General features: G+C 40.8%; 1 protein-coding gene across 3 annotated transcripts in view; it reads left to right on the top strand.

Annotated features, from left to right (window-relative positions):
- Positions 1-20,845, top strand: part of GAS2 (growth arrest specific 2) — a 161,390-nt gene that overhangs the window by 124,159 nt on the left and 16,386 nt on the right. The gene's annotated exons all lie outside the window — the stretch shown is intronic.

The raw sequence follows: 20,845 nt of genomic DNA, 5'->3' as shown, positions 1-20,845 counted from the left end.
ATTTCTTAGGCTTTACCATGCACATATCTTTTATTTTAGAGATGAACATATTTAATATTCTTCTCTAACCATAAAACTAAAATAGCTATATAGATGCTAACTCAAGTGCAAACTTTATTAATGAAAGGCAATGCAGTTGCTATGGAAACGGAGCCAGGACATTTCTTTTGGGATTTATGAAGAAATAGGAATTGCCTTCTTATTTTTCTTTCTTTCTATTCGAGAGGATCTGTACATATCATAAAGTCTGGTAGCATCTAAATCCACTAAAGAAAATATTAAATTTGCAACCAGGAGGTTAGTAATGTTTAAGTGTTCCATAACAGAGGTAAAGGGAGGTAAAGGGAGATATAAATATAATAAAAACATGATATATTTATCATTAACATCATTGTTAATAGTTGTTTAATACTATCAGTATACATTACACCATACAGAGTGACATAAAAGAGGTAGGTCACATCCCTTTGGAGTTTCTAATCTCATGCTGGGGAGAAGGGAGGTCTGGCAGAGGAAGAATGGGGGGAAGAAATGTAGCAAGGGGTGCAGATAATCTGCAAGAATTCACCATTCTTGATTTCAGAATCTTGTGAAAATGTTAGTGGCTTGGAAACTGAGCACTCTCTAGAAAGGCTTCTACATTTAACGAGTATGCCATTCTGATTGTCCAAAAATTTCAGAAATTCTGCTTGTTACATTGAAGAATACAGGAGTTAAGTATCGGGCAGTCCTCTTTGGGAAGGCTGAATGGGCTCTTGCAGCTGCCATGTGGCCATACTTGCATGTTTGCCCATCCCGCTAGCATAAGTAGCATGGGAAGGGCAAACTGGGATGCAGGCGGGCAGCATGAACATTAGTGGTACTCAACCCAGAAAAAGTGCCCATGCCCCTAGAGCTGTGTCCAGGAGGATGCTTGTGCAGTTTTGGGTTCTCAGGGGTTGGCTGACTTTAGTCAACTTCCACTAGCCTTTGATGCTGAGAATGCCCCTGGGAATGCCCCTTGGACTTCTGTTTTGGGCTACGGAGGACTTTTAGACAGCTGGGCAGTTTCTGGCATTTGCTGCATCCACACTGAGAAATTAACAGCCTAATCCACAGGGCTCAGGTGGCTTGGGATAGTGCTGCTGCTGCACCACTGCATCATCTCCAGAGGGCTTCCAGGCAGATTGGATGGGTAGCCTTGGGTCGTTGGGTGGCCTTGGGCCATTCACATATTTTCAGTCTAACCTACATCACAGATCTGTTTTTATGAGAAAAGGGTGGAAGGGAGAATTATGTCCTAAGCTGCTTTGAGTCCACATGGGATAAAAGTAGGATATAAATAATACTGATTTCTACCCTTTCTCTACTGCTGCTAAATTTGTAATGCCAATTTGTTTTCCTGAAGTGTTATTTGTGATTAGTGATAGTTCGTGGAAAGATGCCATTACAATCCCAAACATGAACTAGAATCAGATATATATATGCATCTGAACCACAGATATATAGATATAGATATATAATGTTTATGCTTTGTATAAATCTTCACAAAGTCACAAACTTGTAACCTTAGTGAAAGAACCACCTGGCCTCATGAAGCTGCACACAAGCTATCAGAGTCAGTCTAAGGATTTCCATTAGACCCATGGCAGAAGCATGACAATTAGGGTTGCCAAGAGATGAAGTTGGGTGAAAAGCTTCTACATTCACTTTCCATATGCAGTTATGTGATAAAGGAAAAGAAACAAAATAGTTAAAATAAGGAATTCTAAAGTTAACATAAATAATACTTTATGATAAGTTAGTGGTAGTGGTTAGATCACTAGACTAGGATCTGGGAGGCCCAGGTTCAAATCCACACTCTGCCATGGAAGATTACTGGTTGACCTAGAGCCACTCACAGTCTCACAAGGTGGTTGTCACTATTGTGGAGAAAGGTGAGGTATAAATGAAGTAAATAAATAAACCAGCTAAAAACTCTTTTTGACTTGAAATAAATGTTTGAATAAATTTGAGTATTGAAATTTTCAGTTTTTATGGTCTTCTTCCAAGGTACAGACTGTTCGCAGTAGGGAGAAATGTGTTTTTGCCTTCTTGCCTCAACCACTGGATGTGGAGAGGCCATACTCCTTCTATGGCCTTAACCCCACTTCCAGTATATTGCTGATTGGCAGGGGCGTACTGGCCTAGGGACATGAGGAGGCACTTGACACCCACTCATGTGATGAAATGGTCTGTGCCCCCCCAGTGGTGCCCCCCTCCCTGCCAGCTGGCTTCTGCCCTCCCTAGGCCCCCATTCCCCTCCCCCAGCAGCCAAGCTTCAGCCCTTCCCAGACCCTGGGGAGAGCAGAAGCCGAACTGGCCTCCACAGACATGCTGCCCCTGAGCCCCACCCCCAACCTCCATGCTTTTAAAAGCATGCCCTTGGAGGCCAGCTCAGTTCCTGCTCTCCCAAGCTCTGGGGAGGGCAGAAGCTGGGCTGTAGGGAGTCCAGGGGGGTAGAGGCAGGGCCATAACCCCTGAGCCCTGCCCCCAGGGGTGGGGGGACACCCAGATAAGGAGTTGTCTTTGGACACCATTCCCCTTCCCCCATAGGCCTCTGTTGGTTGACACCGCTTAGTGGAGGAAAAGGTTTATTGAGGGGTTATGGGAGTAGAAGCACAGCGGGGGGAGTTGGGTAGGGGGCTGGGTGTGCCTCCAACATGTGCCTCCCACATGATCCAGGCAAATAGCACCTTTGTTGTCTATTTCCTTTTCACCACTAGTTCCACCAGTGCCCTAGTTCTTCTAGAAAATATTCTGATAACAATGATTACTTATCCCATTTATCTAATTTTTATTTGTTTGTCTACATTGGTTATAGTCTGCATTTCTCACTAAGACTCAAATCTGATTACACAGGGTGTGTAAAGGGACATCCCAAGCAGGAAGGGGCATCCAGAACAGTGCAATATGCTTTTGATTGCAGAAATCTGAAAAGTAGAAATCTTAAATGAAGCTGAAACAAAGCATAAGCATTTAAACACATCAAACAATGCAGAAATTACATAGGAGCATAATCACTGCAACACAAAATACACACTAGTCCATAGTCCCTGTCACTTTACCAGAGCATCTTTCTGAACTATTTAAGTACAGTATAGCCCTATATGTATTAAAGCCCTCCTGAATAATTAAGTTTTGCATAGTTTGCAGGAATCCAGGAGAGTCACAGCTTTTCTCACCTTTTTAGGCAGGCCATTCCATAAGGTTGGGGCCTTCTGCATTTGTATGGACAGTTGTCCCGTCCCAGTACTACCCCTAGGAGTCATTGCAATCTGGGGGCTGTTATTCCAATTCCAAGAGCTGTTATTCCAATTCTATGGGCTGTCAGTCAAGGCCCAGATGACTTCTGCTACTCCTAGGAGCCGTTATTCCACTCTGGGAACTGTCATTCTAGTTACAGATCACTTCTCCTACACGACATCATTCCAGTCCGGGACCTGTCTGTCTAGTTCCAGAATGCTTCTGCTACTTCTGGAGGCTGTCATTCCACTCTGTGGGGTCTCATACCAGGCCTAAAATACTACAGCAAGGACCACCATTCCACTCTGCATACCATCATTCTATCTGGGCCCAAATACCTTAATCCAAAATCCATTCTGCATTCTCAGTGCAATTTTTTTGGTGCTGTGATGTATTTCAGTGCAGCCAGTTGAAGTCAATTGGCTGTATCCCATTATATCCCATTATATCCAATGGATCCTCAGGTTTTCCCCATTATGCCTAGTTGGAAATCCTCTCCTTTTTAGTACATCCTGCAGCAAATTCACCAAATTCTCCCAATTGCACAGGCACAAATATTATATGCAGACATTAGACTGCAAGGGAAAGTTGGGAAGAGGGGAACTGGGAAGAATTCAATCCCTCCCACATTTTCAGTTGATTCTTCCACACTCCCTACTGTGCTAGCGAGAAGCCACCACTGTGAGTAGGCCCTCTGACAACTCTCATTGGACCATCTGAGCCTACCTGAGAAACATGCTGTGTCTTGGAGGTTCAGCATTTCTCTCTTCCTCACCCCCACCTTTTTGTATCTGGCATGAGATAGTGGATCCGTTTCCACTTACGATTGACTCCGTGATCATATAAATAGTGCAAAAAAATCATTATTCTCCAGTGCCTCTTCCTTGAAAAGGAACCAATCTAAGTAATAGTGACCCCTGGAACTTCTCATGCTTGGACAAAATGGGGAGCTTTATTGGAATGTAAAACTATAGAATTTTGTAGCCCCTGAGATCCACAGACTATATTCCCAATTTGCAAATAAGGCCATGGAGTCTCAGTTGGATTGCCTAAAATGTGCGCATGGAAGAGGGAAGTGAAATGAGGCTAAATAGAGACATGCCTATAGGAATGCATGAGAGTAGATGCAATGGGAAGTACATGATTTTGCTGGGAATATAGCAGGAAGAGCTTCCAATGTTCAGGCTTATAGTACTGAAGCTTTATTACAGCAGAAGTCAAACAAGAACAGTCTGAATATCTCTTTGCCACTGAGTGGAAAAAATTGTTCAGAATTTTAGAAGTATGTATACATATCCAAATTTATGCAAGTTCAGTAATGTTTTTTTTCTCTTTTTATAACCTTCAGAGGTCTCAAAGCAATAATGAAATAGCCCCTTGCTGTAAGGTGGTATATTCACCCACAAAATAATGCATGTTTGAATCTCATGTTACAGACTAAGAGTTAAGAAAAGCAGTGTAACTTGGCTTTTGATGAAGGAAATAAAAAAGGATATAAGTTATCTAAAATAATAACATCTTTGAAAGTTCTCTGATTATGCAGTTAATTGTTCATTAGATATTTGGACATGCGTTGTCTTGTTCCCTTCATGTTTTCATTGGATGCATGATGGGCTGATTTGTGTGATGTCTTTTAAGCAACAAATATGAAGTCTCTTGATGTACCAATTTACAGAGAAAAAAAAGCTCCTTCAGCCTAGGATGGCTGGTCCTGATTTTGCTCCAGGATCGAAGTTCCAGTTAATGGTTCAAAAGGAACCACATGCCAGCCCAAATTAAGGGAGAGCTTATGGAGAACTAGACAAAGCTGCATAGACTCCCAAGTCTTTCTCCCTTGGCTAGGATCACATGGGAGGGATGCTTACCATAGTGATTTGCTAGGGTAGAGAAGTTGAGTCAGCAGCACCAACACCATTTCCTGCTGGAGATTTCACTTTTTCCTCAGAAAATATCATCCCAAGTCATGCACCTCTCATGAAAAAATGAAGATAAATTGGAAAGCAATAAGAGAAGTCCAGAATATGTTGCAGACGGGTCCTGCAAAAACTTGATGATGATTTCTCTAAGGTATGGACTTACAATAAACAAAAAGTTTTAAAAGGAAAAAAATAAACAAAAAGAAGCTGTTTTAAAGAAGAGACTTGGAAATAAAGGCATTAATGAAAAGTATGTGCCTTGTGGCTGTAAAATAAGGCTGAGTTGACTTTCATTGTTCTCTGGAGCTGGCAGGATGCCAGGCTGAGACTGGTTTAGACAGGAAAGGAAATGATACAGAGGACAGAAGTTTTGCTGAATCATAAAAGGGCATGTAAAATAACAGACAGCTTCAGTTATACGCTACTATAAAATGTGGAGACTTGTTACACAGGGACAGTGGTTCTAGAAGTTCCAGCAGTTCGAAATGGCTTTTACTAGAAAGGGATTCTTCCAATCTGATTACTCAGAGCTTTTTAATAATGTTAGAACTGGGAATACAAATTTACAAAGTCTACAATTGGAAATGGACTCTATAAAAAGTAGTGTTCAAAACATACCAGCAATTATGACTGAATTATTAAAATATATTAAAGAAGTTAAGAATAATCTTAAGAAACTGGACAATTGGAGGAAGATTTAAAGGTAGTAAAGGAACAACAAATATTTTTTTAAAGGATTTGTCTCAGTTTAAATGGATTCTAAAGATTGTGAACAAGCCATTATTTGATTGGAATATCAGATTAAAGAAAAGAGACTGAGAAAAATTCCAGAAGTTCAACACCCTTTATTTATTTATTTTTTATTTATTGGATTGTATAGACCACCTTATCCCCGAAGGGCTCTAGGCGGTTCACAATACAATATCATGTCCAATAAATTACATAAAATACATTTAAAACATTTAAAATTCAGTATGAAGCATAACAAATCAACTGATAGCAGCCTAAAAAACCATGTTGGTAGCACCCGGTCTTAAGGCTGGGAGGGGCTGGCAGCGCCTAAGGATGAAACCAATATAGGGCACTGCCAGGGATGACAAAATATTGCAGGGGTCTCATGAGGGGGCAGCCAATCTGCGGCCAGGTTCACCAAAAGCCCGGTGGAATAGCTCAGTCTTGCAGGCCCTGCAGAACTCGCCAAGGTCCCGCAGGGCCCGGCAGCTGGAGGAAGAGCGTTCTACCAGGCAGGGGCCAGGGCCGTAAAGGGTAGAGGCCAGCCGCATCATTGAAGGGCCGGGGACTTCCAGTAACTCCGCCGTCACCCAACACAGCAGGCTATTTGGGACATATGGGGTAAGATGTTCCCACAGGTATGAGGGTCCCAAGCCGCGAAGGGCCTTGAAGGTTAATACCAACACCTTGAAGATGATCCGGAATTCCACCAGGAAGCCAGTGCAGACGGTGCAGTAATATGATCTTGATAAGTACTCCCCATAAGAAGCCGAGCCGCTGTATTCTGGACCAGCTTCAGCTTCCAGGTGAATCTCAAGGGAAGGCCCGCATAGAGTGAGATACAGTAGTCCAACCTCGAGGTGACCATCGCATGGATCACAGTGGCCAGGTCAGCCTGGGAGAGAAATTAACCCCCATAGTTATGCTATTGTCTTACAATATGATGGACTGCACCTGCGTATCTGCACATGTGCAACAAGCAACAGCAGAGCAATAATGAACATATGGTGGCTTATGTTGTAGCAGGCAGATTCTCCCTGACTGTGAACAATTCAGTGGGGGGGGGGGGATAAAGCACCTCCTGCCTGGTTGTTCAGGACTGGCTCCAACCCAGGATTTTACCAAAGGAATGGCTGATTTAGTGATTTTTGACAATCTCAGGTTGAGGGAACTAAAACAGGGCAAACACATTTTGGGGACAGAACCTGTGCAAAGCCCTCCCAAATGGTTTGCATTGTGCTCTACACCTTTCATATTTGCCCTGTGCAGAATCCACCATAGATTCTGACAGTTTTCCTTGAGTGGGATTTTTCCTGCTCCTTCACTGTATCCTCACTGTTAGAAAGGTTAATGTGAAAGAGAATGTATGGCTTAATATCACCCACTGAGCCTCAGGGCAGAGTCATTATTTAAAGCTGTCTCTCCCTGTTCTAATCTAATCATTACCCACACTATTTATGATCACTGAGGAGTAGTTATCAACAATACTAATGGCTGGCATATGTCATAGTTTCCAGTTGCATTTAGGTTCATTTTTCTACATCTGTATGACTTGTTCGGCATAAAATTTTAGACACTTTTAAATGACCAGCCAACCTGAGGCTCACTGAATCTAAGACTATAGCCAATGGGATATCAAGTTAACTTTCAGAGATGAATTTAGAGACACAAGTTATATTTAAAGTTAAAGATCATATGGTGCTTGAAAGCTATTGTTATAGGTATGACTTTCATTTTGTCCAGATATTTTGGAGAAAAAATAAATGATTTTGGTTAAGCTTGTTAAGAAATACTCAGGGTTTTTTCTTTTAGCCAGTTTCTTGATTCTTATTACTGAGCAGTTGCTTGTTATATCATGTTGCTTGCTATAGTTTACTGAGAGCAAAGGAAGAAAGTCATATAACAGTTTGAGACTTGTACAAAGAGCCCTTTAATTTTCCCTTCCCACCTCCTTTTTTCCCTCCTCCTTTCCTGGAGTATATGGCTGTAACAAGCCAACAGAGTGATGTCATGTCTTTCCATACTGAAAGTATACATTGTTCCCCAGAATTGCTTCTCTCTGGAGCATATGTTGTCATGATTTTTCCCCTGCTGGTTGTTTAGCAAGTGAAAATTCTCCCCATACATTTCTAAACACGAAGTCCTCTAGAAAGCGAACAGGGACAAAGGCATTTCAATTGATGAAAACATGATAATTTCCATTGTCTGTCTGTCACATACACATATTCATAGAATCACAGAGTTGGAAGGGGTCATACATGCCATATAGTCCAACACCCTACTCAATGCAGGATCAGCCTAAAGCATCCCTGACAATTTTTCATCCAGCTGTTGTTTGAAGATGGCCAGAGAGGAGGAGCTCAGCACCTCCCTAGACAGCCGATTCCACTCTTACTACTACTTACTACTAATTGTACTACTCTTAGTGTAATTTTTTTCCTGATGTCCAGCCCGTAATTTATGCCCATTATTGCAAGTCATATTCTTTGTTGCCAACAGGAACAGCTCCCTCCATGGATGTAGGTAAGGGGGGGTTCTCGGGTTTGAACCCCCCCATTCATGTCCGAAGCTCCGCCCCTCCGTTTGTGGGTTTTTAAAGCCTCCACAGCTCAAGCGGCAGAGCGGGGAATCAAACCCGGTTCTTCCAGATTAGAATGCACCTGCTCTTAACCACTACGCCACATTGAAAGTGATGCTGTTTCATGGTGGGGGATAATCCACCCCAAAACAGCATCACTTTCAATGTTGTTTAACTAGGGACCCCAGATTCTCCCTTTAAGGTGGATTTAAAAGGAGAATTTGGGCTCTCTAGTTTAAACACCATTGAAAGTGATGCTGTTTGGGGGTGAATTCCAGCATCACAGTGGCTGCCCGGGGGGGGGAGGGGGTAGGGGCGCAAAACTCAGATTTTGCACCAGGCTTCATTTTCCCTCTATGCCTCTGCCCAGAGGGGAGGGTCAGGGCAGGGCAGGGCAGGAGAGTCTTCCATCCCCGACCTCAGAGAGCTGCTTTTATAAGTGCTAAGCCAGGGGCGGGGCTTGGGGAGGCATGGCCATGCCCTAGGGGCAGGTGGGGGTGTGGCCCCCCCAACCCCCCCCATAAAAAATCTATACCTACGTCCCTGGCTCCCTCCCTTCTCTAATCGACAGCCTTTCAAATACCTAATAGAGATCAATCATATCCCTCTCAACTTCCTCTTTTCCGGACTAATTCCCAAATCCCTCAGCCTTTCCTCACAGGGCTTGGTCTTGAGGTCTTTGATCATCCTTGTTGTTCTCCTCTGCACCTGCTCCATTCTGTCTGCATCCTTTTTGAAGTTAGACCTTCAGAACTCCAGGTACAGCCTGACCAATGTGGTGTACAGCAAGACTTTAACATGTTGTGATTTTGATGTTATGCCCCTGTTGATACACTTCAGGACCACATTAGCATTTTTGCCACTTAATCACAATGACTGCTTATATTCTGCTTACATCCCGCCCATACCTCTAGATTTTTTTCACACACAGTGTTACCCCATTCAGTAGCGTTCTTCTCATTTTTGTTACCTAGATGTAGAACTCTGCACTTGTCCTTGTTGAATTGAATCTTGCTCACATCTTCCCACTTTTATAAGGTGTTCAGATCCCATTGAATTGTATTGTCTGGGGTAGAGGCATAGCAAGGGGGGAAGCGCCTGGTGCACTGGTGCGTCCTCCCGCCCTGGAATGCTCCCAGAACACCCCTGCTACGCCCCCAGAATGCACTCGCCACACCCCCACAGGGGCACATGCCTGGCGTGTTGTGCACCCCCCCTGGGCCCGCCCCTTTGGGTGCAATTCTCCAACCAGCTCCCTGACCTCCTAATGACCCTAAAATCTAATCTACAGTGCTCCAGTTTACCCATTAGCACAAGACAAATCAAACCATTATTTCCATAGCATTTTTCCCCTGCAACAGATTTCCCCCAATAAAATGTATGTGTGTTTCTACGTTATTTGTGTGCCAATATATGAGCATCCTTTCCCATCTTCGTGTGTATGTATGTGGCTGTGTAGACTACAAGTATAAATACCAAGTAAATTGCTTATAATGGTGGATTTCGTACAACACAAATATAATGGGTTGAGGAAGGAAAATACCCCATTTTGGGGAAGAATTTCCCACAGGCCTCTTCCCCAAATTGCTTATAAAAACAATCCAATTATATACACAATAGAAATAAACTGAGCAGGTTCAAAGCGGAATGGACAGGCACATGAGGACAGCTGTGTGACTTTTCAGATCTGGTCTGATGATGCCATCCATAGAAGCTCATTCTAGAATGAGATTAGTACAGAAAAGACCTTTGTATGTGCTTTATATGCCTCTCTCTCAGGAGTCACTGTATCATGGGGCTTGTAGTAGGCTGCTATATTTCAGGATTAAAAATCTTCATATAGCCAGAGCTGCTCTAGGGCACCCCATCTAGGGCACCCATTTCTAAGACATGTCCTTCTCATGAAGAAAAGGGGCAATTGACCTGGTGATTATAGTCTCTTATATTCTCTTTCAATCCTGCCCCTCATATTTCTAAAAGCACCATGTGAATCTTTCATTATCAGTATCAGTGACCAAAACTCTGAACAAAAAAAATGTATTTTAATATATTACTAAAGAAAGAAAGTAAAACATAGGTTTTAAAAACATAGTAGTGAACAGAAAATCAAGGTGCAATACAGTTACACAAATAAAACAACAAAAGCTAAAATCTACATACCAGAAATAAATACTTGCAGGCAAAATATACTAGATTTTTACAAAACATGTGCAAAGTTCCAATAGCATTTCAGGCATAGTGGACGATAAAGGAAAGGAAAATAACTGCTAACACTGATAAAATCAATTTATGGCTTAGGCTGGCCCCATCAAGTGATCATTAATTAACCAATCAGGGTCTTTCTTGATCAGAAAATTCTAGATGAACAGCAAATCTACCCCTTCCTCCTAAAATGAAACCTTTCCAATTAGTATGTAACTGACTAGTTCCAGCTGGTTGGATTTTAATGCAGATGACTCCATTCTTTCTAACAAGTGCAACACCCTTTCAGAGATAGTACATTCAATTCCAATTAAACATACCTGCTTTCTGAACCCACTGAGCTCATGAGAAGGGAAAAAGGAATTTTTACTAGGCCTTACAGCAAACAAAATGGATTCTCTCTTGACAAGCCCATTTGTGCATAAGGCAAGCAATCTAAAGATCATTTTTGTTGCTGTTTAGTCATAATGGAGGTGTTGCTATGAAATATCATAAAGCACTCATGCACCTCAACATTTACTACTGCACCACTACAACAAAACCAACATTTAATTTGTTAAGTGTCCCTGGCATCTTTTGATTGAAAGGTAGGAAAAACATTCTTCAGTAAATAAAAAGAGCGATATGCAGGTGTTGGACCAGAACACCTTCCTGGTTCAGATCAGTTACATTTAAAAGGCAGAAAGAAAATTTCCACAGACTTAGGTTTTAAGAGTGCTTTTACTGTTCAGATTCACTCTCTTTAACAGGGTGCTCTATGATAGAGACACAATTTACTAGTCACAGATCTTGGTTCTTATACTTTTCAAAATGCATACATCATGATCTTCTTGTGTACATACCATCCACCATAAAATCAAATTTTGCTAGTCTAACAGTTTAGCACAAATACAAATTTCCGCTATGCTAGTTTAACACAAATTTTGTTAGGATAGTTTATTTGCTCCTTCCATAGGTCAGGCAATAAAACTATTTTCAGCCTTTCAATCAAGTTATCCAGTTTCCAACATTCCTAAAGAGGGCTATGGTTCAAAGTAGCCTCTTCCAGGATTAAATGATTTCACATACATCTTATTCACTAAAAACAGTTAAGATGATTATATCCATTCTTATAATGTGATTCAAATAGAATAAGTGTTATATATATTTTTCACATATTTCACTATCATTTCCAAGTTCATTAAAATATAGAAAAACACATTTTAATTATCTCATTAGATTTTACCTGTCTTCTAACCTTTAAACATTTGTATTTGACATCTGTATTTATTAACTAAATTTCCCTATTTAGCTGACTCTAAGAGATGCTGTTTTTAGAGTCCTATTCCAGGATGTTATAAATTCCTTAGTGGTATGATAAGGTCTTTCTATTTTGTACCTTTGCTGAAAAGTCACCTTTTACTACTGAGAAACTCCTTGATTTTCAGCTTATATAGATCCCTTATTCTTCTATATCGTATGTAATATTCAGGCTATTTTCTGTTCCCATACAGGGTGTGAATACTTTGGATGAAATTAGTATGAAAATAAATGTAATAGGGAGTATTCACTCACTCCTATTTGGGTTGAAAGCAGATTTTCTCATTAAAGCAAAACATAAAGCTTTGCACTTTAAACCCACAGATTTCAGTTCAGTTGATTGTTGATTCTTGGAGAAGAGTTACTCATTTTAATGGAAAATACTATAGTTTGGCATAAACTACACTGTTTGATTTCAGTAACTGTCATGAAGCATATATGATAAATTGACAAATGCATGTATACCTTTAGCCTTTTGAGGCACTAAGAAGGACTACAGTTTTGATTTTTCAGAAGTTCTGACTTCACATATAAGTAAATAGGTACGCATTTTGATGTTGTAAAGCATTATTCCAGCATATTATTCTGCAGAATCAGGAATTCTTTTGAATTTCTCATCTCTGGTGTTTCAACTTGAATTTTTTTTAAATTTGATTTTGCTTCTTCCACAAATATATCTTCTAGTGTTATGCTCCATCATAATTCATAATGACATGTTTCTAAGAAACAGCTTTTTTTTGTTTTAAGACCAAAGCTTTCCTGTTTTGACTTCATACTAAAAACCAGTTGAGTTGCTCAAAATTATAATGTCTGCAGAAGATAATCAAGCCATGGGGTTGTCCTTTATATATGTCCCTTAGAGTATACATCTGTTTATCTTTATTATCTTGCTAGGATTCAAAGGAAATTAGCTTAAAGCTGTATCATTTTGGCAACTTCACCTGAATATATGGATAGTTTCAACAGGATAAAAAATGAATGTCTTCATATTACTAAAACAGCACAATGTAAATGAGGCAGTACATCTTACTAAATGGCATGATATTTTTAGTATCATTCCAGCAGTATTTTCCCACTAAGAATGGACCCCGCAGAGTCTTCTCTTGCTGTCAGACTGCATTCGGATGTCATAAAAAAAAACAAAAGTTGGTCTGTTATGATCAGTGGAGTCCTCCTATGCTCTTTCCACTCCTTTATTATCTAACGTGTAGAAGGGAATAAGCCAATTAATATGTCAGCCAGTGATGTCTGTGCCTGTAATGGGCAATCTTCTTTTTGAAAGCACCTACTGCAGTAACACTATAGAAGGAATTCAGACAAGGCCTAGAAGAGCAAAAAGTTCTGGGAAATGTGTTGCATGAATAAGCAATATTGAAATATGTCATAGGATGTAAAATTAGGGAAATAATTGTTGGGTTTTTTGCTTGAAATATTTTTATGTCAAAAATATATACAGAACAATAAAAGTACAACAAAACCTTTAAAACATATACCCGTATATAGTCGTGTATAAGTCAACCTGCATATAAGTCAAGGCACCTAATTTTACCACAAAAAAACTGGGAAAACTTATTGACTCGCGTATAAGTCGAGGGTGGGAAATGCAGCAGCTACTGGTAAATTTCAAAAATAAAAATAGATACCAATAAAATTACATTAATTGAAGCATCAGTAAATTAAATGTTTTTGAATATTTATTTTTTTAAAAAAACAGTAAACTAGCTCTGTAAGTGGAAAAGAGGATCAACAAAAACAATATGGTCTCAACAATAACTTTAAAAGTACAAAAACCTCAGCTCAATCAGCAACCAAGCTAAAACCATTAAAATCCTTCAAAACTGCATTTTTTGGGGTCAGGGGAGGAATGTTTATGTTAGCAGTACCAACATTTCAGAGTATGTTTAGGAGACCCTCCTGATGATACCACCCAGGTTTGGTGAAGTTTGGTTCAGGGGGTCCAAAGTTATGGACCCTCAAAATGTAGCCTTATCTACTATTAATTCCCATTGGAAACAATGGGGGCTGGGGCACCCCCTTTGGGGGTCCATAACTTTGGACCCCCTGAACCAAACTTTACCAAACTTGGATGGTATCACCAGGAGAGTCTCTTGAAAAATCCCTGAAATTTTGGTGTGCTAGCCTAAAAACTGTGCCTCCTGGCGGCTGACAAACACCCTAAAATATTTTTTTTTAAATACACCTCACTCGCCTATAAGTCGAGGGGGGCTTTTTCAGCACAAAAAATGTGCTGAAAAATTCAACTTATATGCGAGTATATACAGTGATTGAAAAATTACATGAAGCAGTTAATCCAAAAACACACAAAAAAGCAATTGACTTCCGAATGTACATACTTAATATATAAATTTATGTTCTCAATGGTACTAAATCAAAATATGTTTTATATTAAAAACATAAGAAAGAGCCTGCTGGATCAGACCAGAGTCCATCTAGTCCAGCACTCTGCTACTCACAGTGGCCCACCAGGTGCCTTTGGGAGCTCACATGCAGGAGGTGAAAGCAATGGCCTTCTGCTGCTGCTGTTCCCGAGCACCTGGTCTGCTTAGCAAGATCAACCCTGGTTCATATTTGAATGGGAAATCTTGAAGGAATACCAGGGTTGTGATATGGAAGCAGGCAATGGCAAACTACCTCTGAACATCTCTTACCTTGAAAACCTACGGGGCTAGCCACAAGTCAGCTGTGAAACCCTACAGGATCACCATAAGTCAGCTGTGACTTGACAGCAAAAGAAAATTCTGTCCATCAACCTTTATTGGGGACCCCCAAATTACAGTATTATGGCAGAGGAAGAAAATGTTTCCTCTATCCACTTTCTCTATCCTGTGCATAACTTTTAAACCTGTATCATGTCCCTACAGTCATCTTTTTCTGGACTGATAAGTCCTTCAACCTTTCCTCATAGCAAATGTGGCACAACCCCTTAATTATCGTGTTTGCCCTCTACTATAGTTTTTCCCCAGCTCTTTAATATCCCTTTTGAGACACAACAACCAGAACTGTACTCAGTATTACAAATGAGGGCACATTATAGCTTTATATAAATGTGCTAGCGGACCCGGCCACGCTTCGCTGTGGCTTACTGTGTGTCGTGCCGAGAGAGGGAGGGAGAGGGCGCTGACTGTGGCTGGGTCTTCTGCTGAGCCTGGGCTCGGCTCCATTCCCTCCCCTCTCGCTCCCTAGCTATCCCTCCAGCCTCACCGGCCTGAAGGGAAGCCGTTGCTCCTCTCCCACTCCGCTGTTGTCAATGGAGAATGCGAGGGAGGGAGGTGCACCGCTCTGTGGCTGCTGCTGGTGTTGATGTTGCTGCTGCAGGAGTTGGCGCTGCTGCCGAGCGCACGCCGCACCGATCATGGGCAAGCCACACACACCCCAGCTCAGCGGCCCCTCATTGGTCTGCTGGGGGTTTGGGGAAACATGTGTTTTACCGGGCACCGGTGTGACCAGCAAGCCCGGTGAAGGGCGCAAAACCTGCTCGCAACAGGATGGGATGTCATGTGAAAATTTGGGGGCGATCCATCCAGCCATTTCAGCGTTAGTGCATTACCAACAAACGAATGGTTAGCTTTATATATATATAGATTTCAGTATTGGCTATTTGATTTCCAGTGCCATTCTTAATAATCCCCTACAGCACCCAGAGATCTTTCCTTTTGAGTCTTGCCCCATTCAGACCCCCGTAAGTGTATTTTTAAAGCTTGGAATTTTTTTTGTTCAAATGTGCTTCACCTTACAGTTAGCAAAACTGAACTTAAAATTGCTATGTTGTTGCCCAGTCAGTCAATTTAAAGAGCTCCTGTAACTCTTCACAATCTACCTTGGTTTTCACCATTCTGAATTATTTGGTATCATCTGCAAGCTTGGCTAGTACACTGACCCCCCCCCCCCGCCCCCAAAATCCCAATCATTTATGAACAAATTAAATAGCAACAGTCCCAATACCAATCCACATGAGATCCTGCTGCTTACTTCCTTTCATTACAAGAACTGTCCATTTGTTCCTAGTCTCTGATTCCTGAAATTAAACTGTTTTAAGCCCTTCTCTTGTCACATGATTGCTAAACTTACCCAGAGTCTTTGCTGAGGCACCTTGTCAAAACACCTTTTGGAAATCCAAGTGGATAATGGCTAACATATTACCCTTATCCATGTGCAACCTGCTAAAAGAACTATGTTGGTAAGGCATGGCTTCTCTTTGCAGACACTATGCTGACTTTCCCTCAGTAGGCTTTGTTCCTTAGCATACTTAGTAATTCTGCCTTTAATAATAGTTGCTCCTGTGTAGTTCTGCTTGCTACCAGGGAGCCAACGTGGTGTAGTTGTGAAGAGCAGCAGACTCTTATCTGGAGGACCAAGTTTGATTCCCTGCTCCTCCACATGAGTGGCGCTCCTAGCGAACCAGGTTTATTTTCCCACATTTCTACATGAAGCCTGCTAAATGTCTTTGGATTGGTCTCTCAGAACTCTCTCAGCCCCACTAATTCAAAGGGTATCAGTTGTGAGGAGGGGAAGGGAAGGGAAGATGATTGTAAGTTCTTCAAAAGGTAGAGAAAACAACTGCTCTTCTATCAACTGGAACCTCAAAATCAGTGATTCCTATCATGGTGATTGTGAGTGTTGTAGTGCCTACTTGTATTTCCTAGTTTCTACTTGCTTTGTTTATAACGTAATTCTTCCCCAAAGGAAAGAGCCAGTCCTGGTTTTCTTTTACTTCTCTGGAACATAAATATCTTCAAAAGAACACAAGGAAAAACACCTTTGTTTCTTCAGGGAACATCCATTTGGAAACAGCTGCCTCCATCACAGGAAGATGGATCATTGCAACTTGCCAAACTTTTGTGACTGGTTCTAGCATACATGACGTTTTGGGCATGCCTCATTTTATGGTAGTAACCACTCCCTTACACAATTCCAAAAGTGTCTAAAGGTTTTACGGATCTATGTCCTGAATACTGCTAAGGTTTTTTAAAGCCTGACCCACAATGATAGTAAGGTTCTTCTTCATTAAAAACAGAGGACACATCCAATGAAAGTGTTTCCTGCCTGCATAGCTCCAGGGCACATATCCTTCAACACTTGTGCCATATTCAATCTATGTTTGAATTGATTTCTTTGAATTCTAATCTACTCCATAGTGACAAAAGAATGGATCCAGTTACCAGGCTTTCCAGCAAGAAAGCTACTCATGACTTTTGTGAGGAAATGCCTTCAATCACAAGGCCAAATGCTACACCAGAATTCAGTTGTTCAAGGAAATAGGATAAAAGCTCCTGGATACTCTGTTACAACAATCAGCCTTTTCTTGGCATTTAGACCATTTTCCTAGTCCAATCCTTTTGCCAGAGCCTATAAAGGGGTTTTTTTGTCTTCTTATGCAAAGGGAAAGATATAAAACTGATGAATGTAAAGACATCCAACACACTCAAATTTCTTACATTAGGGGATTTTAGCAGAGCTATGCCTAAGTATATCCATGTTGCATTTGGCAGTGGACACCATTCTGGTTGGCTAAATTCTAAACTCAGATCATTAATCTTCATATCACACACACACAAAAATTATCAGCCCTGTAATGCTATCAAGTACCATTGGAGTTAGGAAATATGGTGCTTAGGGAATACACTGAATCTCCCTTGAAACACATGATTTAGATATATTTAAAACTCTATCCATGAAAAGTGACCTCTGCTTACCGGTCTCATTCATTAGGTGAATTTCAAAAATAAGTGCTTTGCTGCTTAGTCATCAAGTATCACAAGGATGAAGTAAGGTAAGATTCTACCTCATCACAACCATTATCCTGAGGCAAAAATCAGAAATCCACATAATTATGTAATTATGTAAGTGGTTTTTCTCTCCCCCTTTTCCTTCCAGGACCATGGGAAAAGGGTGAGTTGCAAAGCTGTGTCAAGCACCTAGGAAAACCAGAGAAAATTTTGGCACACCAGAATAATAATTCATTGATTTTCTGTGCTTTATTTGGTGTCCCACTTCATACCTGTTCACCTTGTTTCTCTTTCTACCTTTTCCCAACTTTCTATTCACACTGACAAACACTCTACATTTTTACTGAAATTGTACATAAAATGCTTGTGCACCTTGTTAATACTGAAGAGTGTGCATAGAGAATTTATTACATACAATTTAAGAATTGGGCTACCCTGAGTATTTTGAAGAGGTGAGCAACACATTTTGTTTGAGTTATAAATGGCGAAGAAAGAAGTAGATTAAGGAGTCTGGGTGTGATGTAAAATCAGGCCTTTGGAATCTGCTTTAGGATTTAGTAAACTGTCTTCAGATATGACATGAAGAAGTTTTAAATTTAAAGAACATTTTAAACATGAATACCCACATTATATTAATCCATACATTCAAATAACAAGTTGTCCTATTTTTCCCCACTTTGCCAGACTTGGCTTGAATACTATACTTTCTTTCCTCGTGGACAGTGTGGACTTCTGTTGTAGGTGTGGTTCTCTGTTATAGAGTGTAGTCCACTTATACTAGGTATTTTCTACTCACACATGACCAGTGTCTTTGATGAGCAGAACATGCCTTATGCCACAGGACTGTATTCTACAATAGATAAAAGTGCTGTAATAGTGAAAGTAAGCATAGGATCTAAGCCCTTGTTTCCTATTAAAGAGATTTCTGTAACAATATAAAATTGTAGATGAACTAAAAGCAATGGAAGCATGATCCACAGTGCTTGCAGGCATAGTGGTAGATTTGCCTTTAATACAGCTTTTAAGTATCATCTGTGCAAATAGGCAAGTTTATGTGCTGATTTAATGTAACTTTTATGTAAACATGCCTTTAGTTTTGAATAGATAACCTCTGTTCTTTCGTGCCACTGGATTCATGGCAAAGTAGATTAGACTTTAAATCTGTGGGCTCAGCTCCTATGTGGCTGGAATTAATTCCACAGGAAACACTGAAAAAAATGCATCTGAACAAAAAGCCCCCTGCCTTCCCCCCCTTGAAAGTATGAAAAGAATAGCACTGTGTTTTTCTCATTACCATTTGACTTTTCAAGGATTTTTAATGTGAGAAGCTTTAGTGATTTACCAAAATGCTAAAGACAAGCACGACATAACCGTTAGCAAGACAAGGTAGCACAATGGTCCAATGGGATTTTTTCCCCATAATTCTGGCATTGCTAAGCAACCAAGGACATATTGCTTTGCATTGTGTGCAGTATAAAGCTGCACCCCCCCCCACAAGCCATGTCATTATTTGGGAGCAGAATAAATGAATTCCAAGAATATTATGACTGTTCTCAAATCGTTTTTGCTTTCTGGCACCTCATCTCTACCAGGTCAGAGCAATTTTACAGCTAAGGCTCAGCTAGCTTCAGACTTCTCACTTACAGGTTTAATTAAAATTTGTAGCCAGTTCAATTTGTCATTCGTATTTTGAAGCTGGTGTTACTGCACAGAGGGAATTTCAGAGCACATCTGCAATTCCAAATTATATCTCCTTCCTCATTTTCTTGATACGTGTAACTGAATATGACAGAAAATGTATATGTCTGTAGAACATTTGGGCCAGTTAGCTGAATTGTAAAATATTTGATTCAAAAGCATAATTGTTTCTGAATCCTTGTTTATCTTGCTATCATATTTTGAAAATCTGTTGTGGACATGGGGCTTAAGGCATTTTTATTACAGACAAACTGCATGAACTTAGGGCTATGGATCAAAGCATGGGTTCACTGAGGAATCAGTATATCTAATTCTCGACATATACTTATCTGGGTATACCTAAATCCAAAGATTGAAACCAGGGACAGACAAGGTAGATCTTTCTATGGACCTCAGAAAAGCTCCAGCTTTGCAGAAAAAACTGAAATATTAACAATAATACATTGGAGATTTAAAACCCCTGCCCTAAATAATAATAAAAAAACCCACCACACGTATCTTTAAGAAATAGATGTCTTCTGAAATCTGATGGACCATTGTGGGGTTGTTAGGTAACAACAATAATTTTGCCAATGTTCAAAACTTTGTTTCTGTCAGTAAAAGGCAGGGGGCAGAAGGCAGAGCCCTTTCCTGGGTGGTTTTAAGTAGCCTTTGAGAAAAGTCTCAGTGGGGTCAGGCGCAACAGAAGCTACTAAGAAACTTAATTTCATACAATTTGTGCAACTCATCCAGGTATGGCGATGAATATGACTCAGTGCCATCCAGCTCACCTGAGCCTAGCAGGAACTTCTACACAATTTGGCTTGGTTTGACAGTGGCCACCACACAACTCACCTGAGCAACTTGGTGACTTTTTCATCTTCACCAGATTTTCTCAGCTAGAGGCTGCCAAATCTGGGGGGGGGGGGGGAAGCAGAATGAGAGCCAGTATGGTGTAGTATCTGGAAGGTCATACTTGGATCTGGGAAGTCCGGGTTCAGATCTCCATTCTGCTGTGAATGCGTGTTGGGTAACCTTGTGCCTGTGTCACTATCTGAGTCTAATCCATCCCACAGTGTTATTGTGAGGATAAAATGTGGGAGAATGATGTAAGCTGCTTTGTTTACCCATTGGGGAAAAAAGTGGAGTATAACTAAAGTAAAATAAATAAATAAATCTAAAGTCTGGGTGTCGATAAAGAAAGGATGGTGGGAAGAAAGAAGCTGGGAAAGGAAAGACAATATGGGGGCTGCCGGGAAGAGAAAAAGCAGAAAGAGTGTGGGGCAGAGGAGAATGCAAGTTCTTGTGGGCTCCCTGTGTGTGTGTGTGTGTGTGTGAGTGTGTCCATATCTGCCTGCCTGCCTGCCTGCCTGCCTGCCTGCCTGCCTGCCTACCTACCTACATACATACATATAAAAATAAGAAACTGC

The sequence above is a fragment of the Sphaerodactylus townsendi genome, linkage group LG02 (assembly GCF_021028975.2).
Source record: "Sphaerodactylus townsendi isolate TG3544 linkage group LG02, MPM_Stown_v2.3, whole genome shotgun sequence".
NCBI lineage: Eukaryota > Metazoa > Chordata > Lepidosauria > Squamata > Sphaerodactylidae > Sphaerodactylus > Sphaerodactylus townsendi.
The sequence above is the reverse complement of the archived record's forward strand: the minus strand, read 5'-3'. Positions and strand labels throughout refer to the sequence as shown.